Below are 21842 nucleotides of genomic sequence, written 5' to 3' on the forward strand. Positions count from 1 at the left end.
TGTGTGTGTTGTGGGTCTGGAATGACGCCAGTGGCTCTGCTTGACTGGATGGTGGGCCTCTGTCCTGAAGCAGACGGGGGTGGAGAGTGTTTTCTTTCTCAATCTGAGGGGGTGATAAGAGAACATGGCATAAAAAAAACAAAGTACACATGGTACAGTGATGATATCACATTGTACAACTCGGATATTTAAAAACCTACCATTCATAAGTATTTTTTTATTCATATATAATCACATCATGGCTTGAAAGCCACTTAATTGTAAATAATTTAATATAAATGTTTTTAGTTTTATTTTGTACTGTACCTGACAAAAGTATTGTCACCTATTCAAGTTTAAGGAATAACAAATAATAGCTTTTAGTTGATCATTTGGTATCAAAAGTGTCTTATATGAAATTCAAAATCTCTAGATTACGTGTATTTTACCAAAATAAAATATGATCATGCCTTGATTTTTAATTTTTTAATTAGGACAGTAAAGGCTAACTTAGACTTAGACACAGTAAAGAGTGACTTAGACAAAAGTCTTGTCACTCAACAGAAATAATGTCCAGTATAGAATATAAAGTCATGCTGCAGTGGAAAAAGAATAAATATTGTGTATGACTCCCATTAACTTGGAGGACTGCATCCATACATCTCTGCAAGTCTCAAATAACTCATTAATAAAGTCCTTTGGAATGGCAAAGAAACCATTCTTGCAGGACCCCCAGAGTTCATCAAGATTCTTTGGATTCATCTTCAATGCCTCCTCCTTCATCTTACCCCAGACATGCTCAATAATGTTCAATTCTGGTGATTAGACTGGCCAATCCTGGAGCACCTTGACATTCTTTGCTTTCAGGATCTTTGATGTGGGCTGAAGTATGAAAAGGAGTGCTATCCTGCTGAAGAATTTCCCCTCTGCTGTGGTTTTCAATAGGCTGTTGATGTTGCCACACACTGCAGATCCCTCCCACATCCCCATACTGAATGTAACCCCAAACCATGAATTTCCTTTACCAAACTTGACTGATTTCTGTGTAAATTCTTGGGTCCATGTGAGTTCCAGTTGGTCTTCTGCAGTATTTGTGCTGATTGGGATGCAGTTCAACAGATGAATCATCAGTAAAATCCACCTTCTGCCACTTTTCCAAATGATCAACTAGTAGACACTCAAAGAAATTAAAAATAAAAACACTTTTTTCAATTGTTACTAGCATTTTTTTCATGATAAAGTTTTTACATTTACAGCTTTAGGAGTTTTACTGTAAACTAAACAGATTTTTCTTTTTTTTTACAGTTTTATGATACACAAGTTGAGGCGGCATGGTGGCTCAGTGGTTAGCACTGTCGCCTTACAGCAAGAAGGTTGCTGGTTTGCATCCTGGCTGGGCCAGTTGGCATTTTTATGTGGAGTTTGCATGTTCTACCCATGTTGGCGTGGGTGCTCCGGTTTCCCCCACAGTCCAAACACATTTGCCATAGGTGGATTGAATAAACTAACTTGTCTGTAGCGTAGGAGTGTGAATGTAAGTGTATGGGTGTTTCCCAGTTCTGGGTTGCAGCTGGAAGAGCAGCCGCTGTGTAAAACATATGCTGGATAAGTTAGCAATTCAATCCTCTCTGGCGACCCCTGATGAATAAAGGGACTAAGCTGAAGGAAAATAATGATACCCAAGTTGAGTTTGGCAAACTCAACTCAACAAAAAAAAAGCTTTACAGCAAGTTGCCTTACGATTTTATGTTAATGTTTTTACAGTGCATCATTTTCTAATATCTTTTCAGTTTTGCTTTTAATAATATGGCAGATAAAGCCTCAAGTGTTTTTCATAAAGGGAACCACAACAGCAGACAGAGAAGATTAACAAGACTCTGATGCGAATGATTAATTTTGAATATGTAGATTGAACGACTGAAGTATATCAGAATCAGTTTTAACAGAATAAACAATTTGTCATACTCCAGTGAAGCCAGTGGTCTTCTTTGACCCTCGAACATTTTAGTTGGTTTGTGTTGTCAACACATCGTGTTCAGAAAAGGCCTTTATTGTAAAGACAATTCACCTATACCACATGTGTTTGGACTGCGAGGGAAAGCGCAGTACCCACGCCAACATGGGGAAAACGTGTAAACTACATACAGAAACGCCCACTGGTCCAGCCAGGACTTGAACCAGCAACCTTCTTGCTGTGAGGAGAAAGTGCTAAGCACTAAGCCATGTGCTGCCCTATTTTTATTTACTACTTTTAGCTTTCTGTCAATTACTTTAAAGTACTCACTGATTTGATTGAAGACGATTATCAGTGAATAACGATTTTTTTTTGCCAAATGAAGCTATATTTCAATTCAATTCATCTTTACTTCTATAGTGCTTTTACAATGTAGATTGTGTCAAAGCAGCTTAACAGAAGTACCCATTCATTCATTCATTTTTAGGCTTAGTCCCTATTATTAATCAGGACTCACCACAGCAGAATGAACTGCCAACATATCCAACATATGTTTTACACAGCAGATGCCATTCCAGCCGCAACCCAACACTGGGAAACGCCTATACACACTTGCATTCACACACACACACACACACACACTACAGAAAATTTAGCTTATTTAATTCACCTGTCTTTGGACTGTGGGGGAAACCGGAGCACCTGGAGGAAACCCACATGAACACTGGGAGAACATGTAAACTCCACACAGAAACACCAACTGACTCAAACCAGCGACCTTATTGTAGGCTTGTTGTTTAAATGACATTTTAATAATAATAATTAAAATGACAATACATAAAAAGGCTTTAATAAAATATACTTTTTAAAGAGTAAACGTTAGTATTAATAAATAAGTGAGTTTAAATACAAAAATATTTAAGTAAACTGTAAAAGTTGGTTAGAATAAATAGTTTTGTTAGCACTTTATTTAGATGGTCCATTTGAGTATTAGTAGACTGTCTGCTTAATATCTGTTGATGCTGCTTCTTCAACAGACATTTAACTGACTATAATTAACTTTGCAACTACATGTCAACTTAACTGACCCTAACCCCAACCTAACAATGAGAATTAGTTGGCATGCAGATGCAATGTAACTTAAATTCAACAAACAGACCATCAACATAAAGCATGACCACATTTTTATGATATAAATGTGTAAATAAATCAATTATAATCTATAAGTAATAAAATAATTATAAGCAAAATAAGTAAATTAGTAATAAATTGGTAAATAAATAAATAAATTGAGTAGAATTAAAAAATATAAAGTATAATTGGTAAAAAAAAAAAAATTATGTACATTGTAGAAAAACCCAATCATTGATTCAAAAAGTGTCATTTAAATGTAATTGGGGAAAAATAACCCAATGTTCGATTTGCCCATATTTGACCCAATGTTGCGTTATGGCAACCCAGCACTTTTTAGAGTGTTCAGTATTTACATGTATGGGATGATCATATTTGGGGATTGCTAGAGGCTATATTATTGAAAACTTGAGCTATAAACTTCAGTTTTGGTTCATCTGGAGTAAACATGAAGTCAGGTTTAGAACAGCATGAAGGTGAGTAAATAACTGATTCATCAATGAATAAAAGACGATGTGTAAAGTGTTGTCTGTGTCTTTCATCTCTCTCCTGTGTGTGTCTGTGTAGGTGGGAGGATGAGAGAGGACAGACGCCACCAGCCGCTCTTCACTTTCCCTTCTCTCTTATTCAATAACCCCACAAACTACCCGCAGTCAAACCACGTTACCCTTATGCAAGGTAATTCTGTCTCCTTTTTTCACCAAACAATCACCGGAGTCCATGTGCTCGAGGGCGAAAGCTTGAATCAAGTATGAGAGCATACAGAGCCACTGAACACTGTCACCATGGTAACAATAGATGTTGAGTGCGTAGGATTAAAGTGTGATGACATCATCGAGGAGTCCACTTCCTGCCGGTCCAAATCAATGACACACAGGGCTTAATCACTGTTGTGGAGCTCTGCTTTATCTTATCAAGTAGGATTAACACTGATTGTATGACAGTTAAAGGAACAGTCCACTTTTTTTGGAAGTGGGCTCATTTTACAACTGTCCTAGACTTATTGAGCTTTACCGTTTTTGAATCCATCTTACGGTCTGGCGGGAACACTTTTAGCTTAGCTTAGCTTAGCATAGATCATTGAATCGGATTAAACCATTAGCATCTCGTCAAAAAGTTTTGATAATTTAACTTAGCATAGATCATTGAATTGGATTAGACCATTAGCATCTTATTTAAAAGTTTTCATAATTTAGCTTAGCATAGATCATTGAATTGGATTAGACCATTAGCATCTCGTCAAAGTTTTGATAATTTAGCTTAGCGTAGATCATTGAATTGGATTAGACCATTAGCATCTTATTTAAAAGTTTTCATAATTTAGCTTAGCATAGATCATTGAATCGGATTAGACCATTAGCATCTTAACAAAAAGTTTTCATAATTTAGCTTAACATAAAATATTGAATCGAATTTAATCATTAGCATCTCATTTAAAAATTTCGATAAGCGTAGACCAATGATTCATAATAGACTATTAGCAACTCATTTAAAAGTTTTGATAATCAGGTCAGAAGTCCCCACAGCGGAATGAACCGCCAATTCATCCAGCATGTTTTACACATTGGATGCCTTACTAACTGCAACCCAGTACTGGGAAACACCCATACACACTCATTCACACACATAAACTATGGCGAGTTTATTCAATAAAAGTATTTTATGAACGTCTACCCCTCCTTTAAACCCAACCCTCACAGTAGGGTAAAAATAATAACTATTGTTCGACAATGTACAATTTTGAAACGGAGACATCGTACAACCGTACAATCCCACCCCTAGACTCAATCGTCATTGGGAATGAGCAAATCGTAGTATATTGTAAGAATGAGATCATACGAATTAGCCACTAAATCCAAACGTTACTATTTGCTTTGAGATTGTGTTGGAAATTCACACAGCACAAAAAGAAACTGCAAAATATATTAAATCAGTTTGCCACAGGACAGTTGATAGTCAAAAATCCGTTCAATTTACTGTATTTATAAAGCTCATTTAAAAACAAAATTACTTTATAAAATCTAACCATAAACAGATAAAGCAGAAATGATCAAACACGTAGTATTTTTAAGAGAAAGACCGGTAAGCTTCAGTTTGCATGGCGGTATAAAGAAACAGTGTGCATATTTAATGTTTCCAGGCCGGTGCTGATGTTAATTGTTTTAACATGTGTCAGGTTATGAGTCATGGCATCGTCGGGCTGGTTGCCGGGGCCTCCCTGTGATGTCATCAACATCCCAGAATAGCCACAGTACTAAAAGGCCTTGTTGGAGCCAAACACTCTGGACGGTTCATCTGTTCAAACACACCAGAGAGTGAAATCATAGAGCGAAGATATACAGTTAGCATAACATCCTAAAAATACCCAAGAGAGGGCCAGACAACAGGAAGAGTTCCTGGAAAATCCCATTTATTGAGAGAAAAGAGTGAATAACACTGCTCCAGCTCACTCTAAGAACTGCACACTTTCAGACTATGTAGAACTTGCCTTTTTAGTGCTCTCAAAGAAAATACTTTTTCAAGATCGTGCTCTATATGAGAGAGCACTCAAAACTGTACATTTTCATAGATATATGACTCAAAACATATGGTTTTATTTCAGTCACACTTTATTTTATGGTACAAGCCTTCTAAAAAACCAATAACTATTACAATTCAATTCACCTTTATTGACCTTATTCTCCGCGGACGAGCAGGCGCAGCTATTTAAATCTTTTTGGCACGAGACCTCCGGTCTCATTCACTTCCATTCATTTTTAGACTTTAAAAACTGCTCGTTTCGCTGTTTGATGTTGCAAACTGATATTTCCTTGTTATATTATTCTACTTGGTCTGTATAGTCATGCAAACATTTGTTTGTAGAGCAAGTAGTTTGACCGTTTTTTGCCGTTTATTATTCCTTGTCATTTCTCCCATAGGCGACTGAAACGGAAGTTCTAAGACAATCGCGAAAACAGGCGCACTTCCGCATTTTAGAATAAGGTCAATATTCTGTAGCGCTTTTACAATGTAGATTGTGTCAAAGCAGCTTCACATAGAAGATCATAGTAAACTAAAACACAGTTCAGTTTTCAGTGCTTAAGTTCAGTTCAGTTTAGCTCAGTTCAGTGTGGTTTAATATTCAATACTGAGAGTCCAAACACTGAAGAGCAATCCATCGATGCGCAGCTCTATGGGTCCCGAACCGTGCAAGCCAGTGGCGACAGCGGCGAAGGAAGACGTCATTAATTGGCAAAAGTGAAGAATTAAAAAACCTCGAGAGAGAGAGACCAGGCTCAGTTGGGTATGACCTTTTATCCTATGGCCAAACGTCTTGTGCAGAGCTGCAGTCTAGGCGCTGGAGGCTGGAGAACGCTGGGCGTCAGCAAAGACTCGTTTGTCCCTGGAGCGTCACAGGAATCATGACTATGTTAGGGGAAAATATCAAATCAAGTTTTAAAGGGCTGCTATTTTGCCCCTTTTACAAGATGTAAGATAAGTCTTTTGTGTTGAAAAGTTGAAAGTTTCAGCTCAAAACACCCATCAGATCATGTATTATACAATGCTGTATATGCCCATTTTGAGCTCAAAGCAAAGTGTAGCTGTTTTTGTAGCCTGTGCCTTTGAATTCAAATGACCTGGTCCTCCCTGCCCACCGTTTCCACGTGCCTTTCTGCTTCTCAGAAGTACCAAATATGTTTATTTGACATACTTGTGGATGAGTTTGTTCAAGCCTTTCGGAAACGATAAGTCTTGTCAAAGTAAGTCAAAGTTTCTAGCACACACACATACACACAAACACACATGTACAAACACCTTTAACTTTGCACTGTTTTTGCTCTCGTATATTATTGCTGCTTTATTGTTATACTGACACTATGCATCTGTGGTGATTCCAGCAGTTATGAAAAACAGCAATTTTACTGTGTTTTCTTCATTACTGTTTTAAAAACATATTAAACTTGTAAATCTCATCCCTGAGGTGCAGCTGATCACAGAGAGTTGACACAGATCTTTTAATCACAGTTTCTTAGTAAATCTTCTTCGGTAGAGATGTTTTTATGCATTAATATGGAGACATGTTAATACACGTCTGTCAGTTAATTTGGTGAGCGGAGAAAACCGCACTCCGATGTGCATCACGTTGTAGTGTCCTTTAAATTGAAAAAAGAGTCTTATTGTGTTTCTATCACTCCAGTATTACTGTGGACACACTATAAACACAGTTCTGCCCAAACAGCTTGCAAAAGTTGATTTTGCACCATAGATCCTCTTTAATAAACATCAAAAATCAAAAAATCAAGAGAACATTTAGTTCTGACATTTTTTAGTTTGTATATTTTTAGAATTATTAGCCCCCCCACCCCTCTTTGATTTTTATTTTTTTAATATTTCCCAAATTATGTTTAACAGAGCAAGGAAATTTTCACAGCATGTCTGATAATTTTTTTTTTCAGGAGAAGAAATTATTCTTATTTTCTTTTGTTTTGGCTAGAATAAAAAGTTTTATTTTTTTAAAAAGCCATTTTAAGAACAAAATTATTAGCCCCTTTAAGATAACTTGCCTAATTATCCTAACCTGCCTAGTTAACCTTATTAACCTAGTTTAGCCTTTAAATGTCACTTTAAGCTGTATAGAAGTGTCTTGAAAAATATCTAGTCAAATATTATTTCATGGCAATAACATCATGGCAATAAATTTGAAAAAAATCTTCTCTCCATTAAACAAAAAATGGGGAAAAAAATAAACAGGCTAATAATTCAGGGGAGCTTATATATATATCAGCTATTTTAAGATCCTATAGGACACCTGAGATACAGCTCATGTAAATGATATTCATCAGTCTAGCTGTTAAAGATTTATACTACCACACACATTATTTTTATATTGTTCATAAACCTCTGCCCTGCATGGAAAGAAGAAAAGGCTACTTGTGAGTTTAACATAACATAACAATTATATTTTGATATAATACGCACATCATAAAGTCAGTGTTAGGAGATAATAGTTACAAACTATTGCAAAATGCAAAGTCTGATTAGGAGAAACTAACAATTATTACTATTTTAGTTATGTTTTATAGTAAATTATTTCTAAGTGATTTGTGACTGAGCTTGTAAACTTGAATGTGTTTCCCAGCAGACTGATAAAACCTGTACACGTTGAATCCAACTGGTACTGCTTCCAGACCTTTTATGCCCCTTTTTACAAGATGTAAAACACGTCCATAGAGTGTTTGTGAAATTTCAGCTCAAAGTACCACACAAATAATGCTGTATTACTTTTTAAAACTGCCTCTTTTAGTATTTGATCTAAAGTGTGTCATTTTGGTGACTTTAAATTGTTAAAAAGAGGTTTAGAGGAAATGACTTTTTTTTTTGCTCAATATTTTATTTTTTGTTTGCAAAATTTTATTTTATTTATGGCCCTAGTTTGATTCCATACGGCAGGTTGACTAAAAAGCTAATCAAAATGAGCATTGCAATTGACTGGACGGGTTTTGTTTTATGGATATATTCCTGCAGGTATATACAGTATATATTATAAATGTACCATGCTGAAGTAAAAACAAATATCTGAAAGGAACAATAAATAAGTAAATAATAATAATTAAAAAAACATAATCACAAATAAAAAAAAAATCAATGCTATATGAACCATTTCTGGGCTCACAAAATTGCAAAATCCTTGGTAGCCTTTGGACAGGAATTCTGTTTTTGATGGCCTGAAAACTGAAAAGGCATTATTTACTTAATAAAAACACCCAAATATATATATATATATATATATATATATATATATATATACACACACACACACACACACAAACAGCATACATTATAGGCTACATTTGAAAATAAACACATTGCATTGAATTATTATTATTATTAGCATTATCATTATTATTTTTATTATCCCTGAAAAATCGTATGAAAACCAGCTAGGCCTACATTTATTGCTTATTTTTTAATGAACTTGGTACTGAAGTACACACAAAAACACATATTCAGTGGTTAAAGGTTTTCAGCGTTCTTTAAAATATCATTTTTTGTGATCAACAGAAAGGTTTGAAACAAATAAAGTGTGAGTAATTGAAGACAGAATTTAGATTTTTGGGTGAACTATCGCTTTAAAGCTGCAGACTGAGGATGTGCTTCAGCTAAAGAGAGTCAGAGAGACACTGAGATTAACACTAGAGTCTTCTTCATTCACAGATGCAGTCAAGCATGAGTCTCTGACCCACTTCTGAAGGCTGCAGCAGGGCATCTTCAGGAGAAAAACAACAATCATGCCTGGAAACATGCAAAAAGTGAAACTCATTTGAAAAAAATATATATTTCAGAGAGCTGGCGACACGGTGGCTCAGTCGTTAACATTGTCGCCTCACAGCAAGGTTGGTTCGAGCCCCGGCTGGGTCAGTTGGCATTTCTGTGTGGAGTTTGCATGTTCTCCCCGTGTTTGCGTGGGTTCCCTCTGGGTGCTCCCGTTTTCCCCCACAGTCCAAAGACATGCGCTATAGGTGAACTAAATTGGCTGTAGAGTATGAGTGTGAATGAGTGTGTACTGGTGTTTACCACTACTGGGTTGTTAAGTTATTCTCTTTTGGTGAACAATTAATCAGTGTAAGTTATCCAAACAAGATAATAAGATGAAGAATAAAATAATGTAAGATAAAATAAAAGAATTTAGGCGACGCAGTGGGGCAGTAGGTAGTGCTGTCGCCTCACAGCAAGAAGATCGCTGGGTTGCTGGTTCGAACCTCGGCTCAGCTGGCGTTTCTGTGTGGAGTTTGCATGTTCTCCCTGCCTTCGTGTGGGTTTCCTCCGGGCGCTCCGGTTTCCCCCACAGTCCTAAGACATCTGGTACAGGTGAATTGGGTAGGCTAAATTGTCCGTAGTGTATGAGTGTGTGTGTGTGAATGTGTGTGTGGATGTTTCCCAGAGATGGGTTGCGGTTGGAAGGGCATCCGCTGCGTAAAAACTTGCTGGATAAGTTGGCGGTTCATTCCGCTGTGGCGACCCCAGATTAATAAATGGACAAAGCCGACAAGAAAATGAATGAATGAATGAATGTTTAATTAGCATTTTTGGATGGAAACTAAAACTGGAGCAATGATTGTAAAAGCACACCTTTGAAATTACGATAATACATTTTAAAATGCATTCAGACTCAAAACAGTTATTATGGTGGCTTGAGGAAGACAGTTATGCAACTTAAACTTATTATTATTGCTTTTTCTGAGCCAAAAATTTACCAACTCCTCCTCCTAGGTTTTTAATGCTATGACCACCAAACTTCAGCCAGGTGTTCAGACTAGTCAGACTCGAGTTTCTTTATCTTTTCGAACTGATCTGGCTTTCGGTTTTCCAGAAACTGACATAGAAATCTCGGAAAAATCCCATTGACTTAACATTGGACCAAACTTTGACGCATCATAACTTCGAAAGAGAAATTCGTAGAAACGTGATCTCCCACAACTGAAGAGGCTGCCAAGCTGTGTTAATCTACATATTAAACTGGGGTTTAAGTTATATCCCTGGGGTGCAAGGGTGCCCCAAATTTGCTCGTTGACATACAATGGTGAAGAAACTTCCATTTAATTCCATAAATACTTAAAATAAAAATATAAAATACTTAAAATAAAAATATAAAACTTTAAAATATCAGTTTAATATAAAACTTTAAAATATCAGTTTTTCATATTTCACAATATTACTGACTTTGTTTTATTTTAATAAATTAATGTAGCCTTCATGAGCAAAACAAAGCCTTTAAAATGCATGGTTTTACCCTAAACCAAAATGATTTCAAAATGTGCACTCATACCCCCTGCTGTTTTTCTCCACAGGATGCTCATTTTTTCTTGTGGATCTCTTAGCCAAATGCAGCAATATTTTAGCCAAAAGTAAATCTCATTTTAGGAGATTTGTTAGCAGATTTGTCTTCACACACAGACACTGATGCAGCATTTCTGTCAGTGTGAACGAGGTCATTCAGACAAACACACACTAGCTAGTGCACACTGAGGACACGAGACGCTGCCTTCACCTAGAACTGATGAGTTCTGATGACATAATGACTTCCTCCATCACAGCAGACGTCTGGACATTTTGTCCCTGCAGAATGAGTGTCAGAGAGTATCAGGAAACCAATTATGCTAAACTGGGGACTGTTAGTTTATACAAAAAAAAAAAAAAGAAGAAGTGTTTCGAGAAGAAGCTCATCTCTTGTTTTATGAGAACAATTAGAAAAACAAAGCAAAATGTCTGTTGATCATCTGCTCTGGAAAACATTGTATACAGTACTGATTCTGAATAAAAAAGTTCTCTAATATCTGATTAGCAATTAGCTTTAAAGGGAGCCTACTTTGCAAAAATCACTTTTATAAGGGGTTTAAACACAAGTGTGTGGCCATTGTGTGTAAATATAGCCAGCCTCTAATGGTAATAATTAATTAATTAATTAATTCTATTTTTTATAATCTCACTTCGTAAAAACAGTTTGCAGAAACACTTTAATTGACATTCCCCCTTTGTACGCATCATCAGAGGGAGCAAGCCCCGCCCACTAGTGACCATCTCTCCTTCATTAGCATAAGGAACCCTAAGTATGAAGCAGCCATCCGCTATTAGAGTTTTCACCTGCTGAAGAATAATTTCAGCAATTAAGAGGCATAATAAATGTTGAATACAAATGAACACTAGTCTTCATGGACTGCCTTCTTATGAGACACTTCATATTTTTATTTTGTATTTTTTTTTACATAAGATTAGTCTTGTTTTTGATACTGCCACTTTGCTGACACATCGGCATTTGTAGCTCCGCCCTTTTTGAAAAAGACCACAATTTCTTTTTATTAAAAATATACCCGGAGGAAACCCACGCGAACGAGGGGAGAACATGCAAACTCCACACAGAAATGTCAACTAACCCAGCCGAGGCTCGAATCAGCGACCTTCTTATTGTGAGGCGATCCTTCTACCTACTGTGCCACTGGGAAGCACCATTTTAGTACCATAAAATACCTAAAATATATATAAAAAAAACATTTCTAATCTAAAATATATAATTAAAATAAAAGAGGTAATTCACGACAAAAACAAAAAACAATGTGATTTTCAAATGATATATGCCATAACTCAGGACGGAATAATATATGTTGTTTCTATAGGTCAAATAATAATAAAAAAACTTTCTCCATTCTGCTAACAAAACAGCAGTAAGTTTAACATTAATATAAAAACACTGCATTACTATGTTTTTGTAGATGTAAAACTTTTGTATGAAAATTTATTTTAAGTCATTAATGTCTAGTGCTCAGCATATATGTGTAACCCTCCCAAATCTCTCTTTTAAACTCATATTTTTTAATAAGAAGCTATACAATATTATATTTGTGCATATACATTAGATTAGTCAGTACTGAAGCCAAATCTGGAGCTTATCTAACAAAATAACTTACGAGAACACCAAAAAACTAGTACAGCCAAATGTATATGTTAGAGAAAAATAAATAAATAAATAGACTATAATAAATATATCTGGTTAATACATCTGTTTTGTTTAAATGCACAAAAATACATTGCCTATATTCACTGAGAAATGGATACAAATATTTATTTTCAAAATGGGGTGTACTCTATATATATATATATATATATATATATATATATATATATATATATATATATATTTATATATATTTATATATTTTTTTTTTTTTTCTTCTTCTTCATGCACATTTGTAACAACACTGTGAAAGCAGTGTCTCAGTGCACGTCCTCAAAGAGGCACAAACACTGGATTTCAGCACACAGTACAAGGCACTAATTAAGATCTTAATCTGAGAGGATGTGGAGGGCAAGTTTCACGAGGACAAACACACACACACGCAACATCTGAATATACACACAAATCCAGAGGAGGAAGAAAAAATGACAATGAAGAAGACACATTAAAGATGGAGAAAAGTAAAGACGCAAGCATGTCATTAAGGATCTGGTGGGTGTAGAAGAGGCCATTTTCTTTTACATTAATGGCACATGACATTTAATGCTTTAGCATAAAAGTGTATTTCTGTAGCAGTGGAAATGGGGTGGGCGTTTTTATGCATCATTCATAATGCCTGCAGTTGAGAAAATGGACTTGATGTTATTTTTGAGGACTATAAATTGTCATTTTTCAGAGAATGTCACCATTAATTCCGTCCATAAACATTTATAAAAAGTAAGACCGCGGCTTTGGTAAATCATTTGGGGCTTGTGACGCAAATACTCAAGAGGAGCTGTTAACCGTACAGGAATAGTTTTCCTTGCTATATTTGGCTTTAATTATGTATAAACAAAATACTGGTTGCTTTAACTGAATCTTATGAGTCATTTGAACTATTAAACTGACCTATAAAATTAAATTAGAAAATGATATAACTTGGTTTAATGTAACTATTAACTAAAAACATATGTTGTCGTGAGTAATTGATCATACATTTTTTTTACAATGTGTGCGTGTGTGTGTGTAGGTTGTAAGACTTTTTAAACAATATTGTGTTGATGATGGAAAATAAATATTTCTGTTATGCCAAAAACTATGCAATGCTTTGGAAAATTTATTAAAAACAGAAAATTATTTCATATTAACACTCTACACTCACCGGCCACTTTATTAGGTACACCTTACTAGTACCGGGTTGGACCCCTTTTTGCTTTCAGAACTGCCTTAATCCTTTGTGGAATAGATTCAACAAGGTACTGGAAATATTCCTCAGAGATTTTTATCCATGATGTGAATCTCCCATTCCCCCACATATGAATAGTGCTCTATTGGATTGAGCTCTGGTGACTGTGGAGGTCTTTTGAGTACAGTGAACTCATTGTCGTGTTTAAGAAACCAGTCTGAGATGATTCACGATTTATGACATTATCTTGCTGGAAGTAGCCATCAGAAGATGGTATACTGTGGTCATAAAGGGATGGACATGGTCAGCAACAATCCTCAAGTAGGCTGTGGCGTTGACCCGATGCTCAATTGGTACTAATGGGCCAAAAGTGTGCCAGGAAGATTTCTCCACCATTACACCACCACCAGACTGAACAGTTGATACAAGGCAGAATGGATCCATGCTTTCATGTTGCTGATGCCAAATCCCGACCCTACCATCCAAATGTCACAGCAGAATCAAGACTCATCAGCTCAGGCAACATTTTCCAATTTTCTTTTGTCCAATTTGGTGAGCCTGTGTGAATTGTAGCCTCAGTTTCTTGTTGTTAGTTGACAGGAGCGGCACCCGGTGTGGTCTTTTGCTGCTGTAGCAGTTGTAACAAGTGGTTATTTGAGTTACTGTTGCCCTTCTATCAGCTTGAACCAGTCTGGCCATGCTCCTCTGACCTCTGACATCAACAAGGCATTTGGGCCCACAGAACTGCCACTCACTGGATATTTTGTCTTTTTCAGACCATTCTCTGAAAATTCTACAGATGATTGTGCATGAAAATCTCAGTAGATCAGCAGTTTCTGTGATACTCAGACCAGCCCGTCTGGCACCAAAAACCATGCCACTTAAATCACCTTTCTTCCCCATTCATATGCTTAGTTTCAACTGCAGCAGATCGTCTTGACCATGTCTACATGCCTAAATGCATTGAGTTGCTGTCATGTGATTGGCTGATTAAAATTTGCGTCAACAAGCAGTTGGACTGGTGTACCTAATAAAGTGGCCAGTAAGTGTAAGTAAGATCATAACACTTCACAACTGTAACTGTTTATCACTTTACAACTATAAGAAACATATCTTACAAGTGACAGGAAAAAGGTATGAAGAGAAAATCAAATGTCACGTCAAAATCAATCAGACTCATTTTTCATAACTTTTACAATAGAGCAATGCAGTTATTTTTAAATAATTTTTTCATAATAGCAAGATGAAAAAAGATAAGTAGCTACATGTCAACTGTGTACCGCACTGGCTGAAAGTATTTTTCCCTGCAGCCTTTCTGAAAGACACACAGGTAAGAGGAACACGTGTGAGTCCCACACATGCTGTGGTTTCCACACATGTAATCTATAGGTTTACAGGAAACAGATCTATTGAGTACAGTAATGTGATGTCTGACGCAATGCTGTGCTGTTCGTGTGTGTGTGTGTGTGTGTGTGTGTGTAATGAGTGTATATGTACAATGTCAAAGCAGTATTGATGGGCAGACAATGTTTCATCGATTGTTTTTTCAGTGACCTTCAGCTCTGTCTGCTGTATCTGTTTGGGCCTCTATGAACACACACACACACACACACAAATGTTGGGTTGTCATCTGTTATGGGGACATACTGACTTTTATACTGTACAAACTGCACCCAACCCGTAAACCCAACCATAACTGAAAACATTCTGCAGTTTTACATTTATACATATTTCATTATATTTTTCTTCTTGGGGGCCAACAAAGTCAAACATTGCTGGTATTACTATACTTGTGGAGACATTTGGTCCTCAAAATGTAAGGAATACAAGGTATACACATACTAACTTACACACTTGTTTAAAGTTTTACTTCCCCAAACCCATCAGACTTTCAAGACTTAATGGAGGGTCTCAGTTGTTTTCATATCAGGCACCTCAATGTCAAAACGACAATTTGAATTTGAATTGCAAATTGATATGATGTCAACATTTTGACATCAACTTGACATCCATACATTGATACCTTTTTGACCACCAAATTAACAGCAGTTACAGGACAGTCCTGTAATTAATTTTTGACGTGTTTTTTGATGTCAATGGTAGATGTCAAATTGAGGTTGTTTTGACAGTTAGTTAATTGCTTTTTTGATATTGTTTTGACATCAAGATGCCCGTTGCGGTTTATTATCTTTATGTTCAAAGTTCATAACAGACAGATTGGTTAAACAAAATCTGCAGATTTATGCTAAATCATTTTGGGAGTATAGTAAAGTGTAATTTTGTCCCATTCATCCTGCAAACAAGTGTTAAGGCCAACAGAACAAAGTCTTTGTTGTCGCGGCTTAAAAATGCACCACACATTCTCTGTTGGAGACAGGTCGGGACTGCAGGCAGGCCAGTCAAGTACCTGTATCCTCCTACTCCGCAGCCAGGACATTGGAATGTGTGCACAGTGTAGTAACCCTGGGCATCTCTGGAAAAGAAAGCAGCATACTGTTCTCCAAAATCTCTTATGTACTTTTCAGCATTAATGGTGCCATCACTGAAGTGCACGTTACCTTTGCCAAGGGCACTGACACAACCCCATATCATGACAGACCCTGGCTTTTGGACTTGTTGCTGGTAACAGTCTAGATGATCTTTTTCTTCTTTGGTCTGGAGCACACAGTGTCCATTTCTATCCAAAAAATACTGATTCATCTGACCACAGTACACATTTCCACTGTGTGATGGTCCATCCCTGATGCCTCAGAGTCCAGAGACGTCAACGGTGCTTCTGGACACTGTTAACATAGGGCTTCTTTTTGGCACAGTAGTTTTTACTGGCCTTTGTGGATGTAACTATGTATTGTGGTACTTGACAAAGGTTTGCCAAAGCAGTCCTGAGCACATGTGATGATATCGCTTATAGATGAATGATGATTCTCAATGTAGTGCAACCTGAAGGATCAGAATCAAGGTAGTTCTGCTTAGTCTTTCACCCTTGTCCTTTACGCACTGAAATTCCTTCAGATTCCTTGAAACTTTGAACTATGTTATGCACTTTTGAAGGTGAATATTAAATGTATTCCTCTCTTTGTTTGAGGAACATTGCTTTTAAACACTTCAATAATATTTTCTCACGTATTTGTTGGCAAACTGGCGATAGTCAGTCCATCTTTGCTCCTAGAGGACTAGGCCTTTCTTGGATGCTGCTTTTGTACCAAATCATAATTACAATCACCTGTTGACATCACCGTTTCAAATCCCTATTTAACCAATTTACCTGATCACTAGCCCTAAATTGCTCCTGTCCCAACTATTTTTGGAATGTGTTGCAGGTCTGACAGGAAATGATGTATATTTACAAATGAAATGAAGCCGACCAGACAAAACATGAAATATTTTGGGTTCACATTGTCTGCAATGAAATACGTCAAAGTAAATTTGGAAATCTCTACTTTATTTATTTTCATTTTCCATACTGTTTCAACTTTCTGATTTGGGGTTGTATATTTCAACATATTTACATAATTAAATGAATAGATTGAATGACGGGCTCAAAAATCTGAGGAAATCTGCAGATTTCTGCGCACACAGATTGCATATGGGCCAACCGTTGACTTCTATAATATTGTTTTTATCTTAATATGGTTGTCAATGTTTACATTTTTCAAAATAACTTTTGTGTTCAACAGAATAAAGGAGCTCAAACTGGTTTGGAACAAGGGTGAGTAAACTATTTATCCCTTTAAAAGGACACTTCAGCCAAAAATAAACCTTCTGTTCTTTATTTACTGGCCCTCATGTTGTTCAGTCCTGTTTGACTTGCTTGTCTTTGTTCCAGAATCAGATCACCTCAGGACTGTATAGAAATAATATACTCTTTTCCTCTTTCAAAATGACGGGGAAGTTGTCATTTGTCTGTTGTGTCTTGTTGCCCAACACATTTAAGACATCTGCTACAAGAAAAACAACAACAATGCACTGAACTTGTGCCAAAAAAAAAAAAAAAAGTTTCCTCTGTTGTTTTGTGACACTGGGGCAGAAGGGGAAAAATCAGGAAGGAAAGAGCATGTGATGATGAGGACATTTTTGTTTTCTGCAACTGACGGTCATTTCTCAGATCATTACCCTTAAATTCTTTAGAAAGATATGATGACTATGAGGAGGAAAGAGAAGATGAAGAGAAATGGGAAAACCCCAGTGACATCAGAGACACAAATAATGTGACAATGGTGTTTAATAACAGGATGTCCAGTGGGATTTTTCTTTAATGCATCTGCATCATCAAAAATCACACGTAGACTAATTCTGCTACTGTTATTATGTCATGTGTTTACTGTCATTTTAACTGCAGGATTCAGTGTCATTTATCTCATTTTGAACAACAAAAAGTTTTCAAAAAAGAGTTTGAAATTTTGCAGTTTGATTTTTTGTCAAATATTTTGATATTTGAGCTGTTAATTGTGCTTTTTACATAAGTTCATTCACAAGCGAAATTTGCAATGTACAAACCACTGTCAACAATTAACAATTATATGGTTTTATTGTTTGGATCACCAGTAGTTTTCACAGATTCATTCAAGAAAAAGTCACACCAGATATGTTATACACTCACTGGCCACTTTATTAGGTACACCTTACTAGTACTGGGCTGGACCCCAATTTGCCTTCAGAACTGCCTTAAACCTTCATGGCATAGATTCAACAAGGTGCTGGAAATATTCCTCAGAGATTTTGGTCCATTTTGACATGGTAGCATCAGACAGTCGCTGCAGTTTTGTCGGCTGCGCATCCATGATGTGAATGTCCAATTCCACCACACCCCAAAAGTGCTCTATTGGATTTAGCTCTGGTGATTGTTGAGGCCATTTGAGTATGAGTATAGTGAATTCATTGTCATGTTCAAGTCTGAGATGATTTGCGCTTAATGACATGCTGTATTATCCTGCTGGAAGTAGCCATCAGAAAATGGGTATACTGTGGTCATAAAGGTCATAAATAAATGGTCAGCAACAATAATCAGTAGGCTGTGGCGTTGACATGACGCTCAATTGTTATTAATGGGCACAAAGTGTGCCAAGAAAATATCCCCCACTTATACCACCACCACCAGCCTGAACCATTGATACAAGGCAGGATAGATTTATGCTTTCATGCTGTTGATGCTAATTTCTGACGCTACCATTCGAATATTGCAAAAATCGAGACTCATCAGACCAGGCAACGTTTTTCCAATCTTCTATTGTCCAGTTTTGGTGAGCCAGTGTGAATTGTTGCCTCAACTCTTAGCTGACAGGAGTGGCACCCGGTATGGTCTTCTGCTGCTGTAGCCCATCCGCCTCAAGGTTTCACATGTTGTGCGTTCAGAAATGCTCTTCTGCATACCTCAGTTGTAACGAGGGGTTATTTGAGTTACTGTTGTCTTTCTATCAGCTCAAACCAGTCTGGCCATTCTCCTCTGACCTCTGACATCAACAAGGCATTTGGGCCCACAGAACTGCCACTCACTGGATAGTTTGCCTTTTTCAGACCATTCTCTGAAAATTCTACAGATGGTTGTGCATGATAATCCCAGTTGATCAGCAGTTTCTGAAATACTCAGACCAGTCCGTTTGGCACCAACATCCATGCCATGTTCAAAGTCACTTAAATAACCTTTCTTCCCCATTCTGATGCTCAGTTTCAACTGCAGCAGATTGTCTTGACCATGTCTACATGCTTAAATGCATTGAGTTGCTGCTATGTGATTGGCTGATTAGAAATTTGCGTTAATAAGCAGTTGGACAGGTGTACCCAATAAAGTGGCCGGTGAGTGTATAACAAAGATCAATCAACATCATATTTATGTTTCTTTACGTGTTACAATAACTTAAAATCAATTGTTTTTTTTTTTTACTTCTCAGTTTTAAATCAGTGTAAAGTTTAAATGAGTTGTACAGTCAATTGGATTAATTTAAACATTTTTAAAGTACATTTTGTTCAAATTTGCTGAATTTAAAACATTTTTGAGTTGACCAAAGACAAAGGCCAAAGTAAATTAGACAACTATAGGGATACAGATACGTTTTCAGCATAATAATAAGCATACTGAATAAACCTTGAATGATAAAACATTTTTGACTTGACACAAAATCTCTGTGATGCGTTAGTGCTGTAAAATAGGCCTACTTTAACTTTAAATATCATTTTCGAAGGTGAAGGTGACAGGTTCATCGTATTTATAAACTTACATGAATGTGTTTTACCCTAAAGCCGTAAAATTGCTGTCCCCTCTGGATTACCAAAACATTTTTGGGGCATTATTTTGGTTTTTGAAGGTTGTCAAGGAAACAGCACTCAGCGAAGCAAGGCAACACAAACCCAACGGCTGCTTTTTTCATGATGGTAAGCCAGTGTATCGTATGCTACTGCGGTCAAGCCAGCCGCGGTTCGGAAAAACACAGTCAAGCCAGCCGCGCTTTATATTTTGGTGCGCGCGTATTATTATCATTACGGTAATGATCAGCAGCCACACAGAGAGCGCTCCACAGAGCACACATTTCGCCCAGAACAGAGAGATAACAACGAAATATAAGTTTATCCCCCTTTCCTCCCACGTATGCTTTATTAAACAATTTATTAGCTTTTTTTGACTGTTGTTATTTTAAGAAATTGGTTTCTGTGCTTACCTTTAATTTCCTCAAGTCTATCTTTTTGCTTCAAATGATTTTATAGCAGATCAAACGGTCAGAATAAATATACGATTTCTAAATACCCAGAAAGCGTTTTTATTTCTCCTAGCCAACTACAGTACATTGCTAATAAGGTTGAATGCAATTTTATACAACGTGCCTAACCTCAGAAAGTGAAAATAATCATGAAGTAGTCCAACATAGCATTGTTTAAGTTACAAATATATGTTGGTTTTATTTAAAGGGGATTTAAAAATATATGCTTCTTTCAGTATATGGGATATGGGACATTACTACACTTTAGATGAATGTAAAGACCTTATTATTTGTTATAAGTAGAATAGAACAACAATAAGATCGATGCAGGAAGTCAAATACTAAGCATACATCATATGAAGCCTGTTTTACTGCAGCATTTTGGAGAAATGTACCATTAACACACTTTAAAGTGCTATAAAGAAATAAGAAGAAAAAAAACAAAGTTTGGTTCTGATACAGGATGTACATGCATACCTCATGTAAAAGACCTCATTTAAGTTAACAGAAGAAAACTATGGACAGGACATGCAATATTTTATGCATACCTCATAATAACTTACTGCAGCATTTTGGAGAAATGGGCTATTAATGAGCTAAAAAGTCTTTAAAGTGTTATAAATACATTGTTTGGAATAAGTTAAATAAAAGAGTGATCAGGTCTGATACTACATGTCCCATGCTATATGCATATATACAACACATGAATCCTTTTTACTGCAGCAATTTGGAAAAAAAATTGCTCATTTAAAAGATGTAGAAAAAAAAAACAATAGTCAGGTCTTATACAGGACATCCCATACTAAACCTCATTTAAAGACTTGTTACTGCAGCGTCTTGGAGAAATTGGGCATTAACATTACTCAAAGTGTTATGAAGACCCAATTTTCAATAAATAGACAAAAAACAATGATCAGTTCCTGTACAGAACATCACATACAATATGCATACTACATATAAACACTTCTTACTCCAGCAATCTGGAGAAGTGGGACATTAACATAATATAAAGTGTTGTAAAGACCCCATTTCGATTAAATAGAAAGAAACAATGGTCAGTTCTTATTCAGGACATCCCATACTATATGTGTACTTCACATGAAATCTTTTTTACTGCAGCGTTTTAGAGAAACTAGGTATTAACCTATTATAAAGTGATATAAAAACCCCATTTCTAATAAGTAGAAAAAAACAATGGACAGTTCTTATACAGGACATACCATACTATATATGTACTTCACATGAAGCGTTTTTACTGCAGCATTTAAAAAAAACGGGGTATTAACATAATATAAAATACTATAAAGACCACATTTTAAATAGGTAGAAAAAATCTATGGTCAGTTCTTATACAGGACATCCATACTATATCTGTACTTCACATAAAACTTTTTTACTGCAGCATTTTGGAGAAATGGGGTATTAAAATAA

General features: G+C 36.3%; 1 long non-coding RNA gene across 1 annotated transcript; it reads right to left on the minus strand.

Annotated features, from left to right (window-relative positions):
• Nucleotides 1-14788: 14788 nt before the first annotated feature.
• Nucleotides 14789-20177, minus strand: LOC141385767 (uncharacterized). The gene is made up of 3 exons (XR_015491021.1): nt 19935-20177; nt 16278-16659; nt 14789-16192 (listed from the first exon to the last, which is right to left on the minus strand). It is a non-coding gene; the product is annotated as an uncharacterized LOC141385767 (long non-coding RNA).
• Nucleotides 20178-21842: the final 1665 nt, after the last annotated feature.

The sequence above is a fragment of the Danio rerio genome, chromosome 5 (genome assembly GCF_052040795.2).
Source record: "Danio rerio strain M-AB ecotype USA chromosome 5, GRCz13ab, whole genome shotgun sequence".
NCBI lineage: Eukaryota > Metazoa > Chordata > Actinopteri > Cypriniformes > Danionidae > Danio > Danio rerio.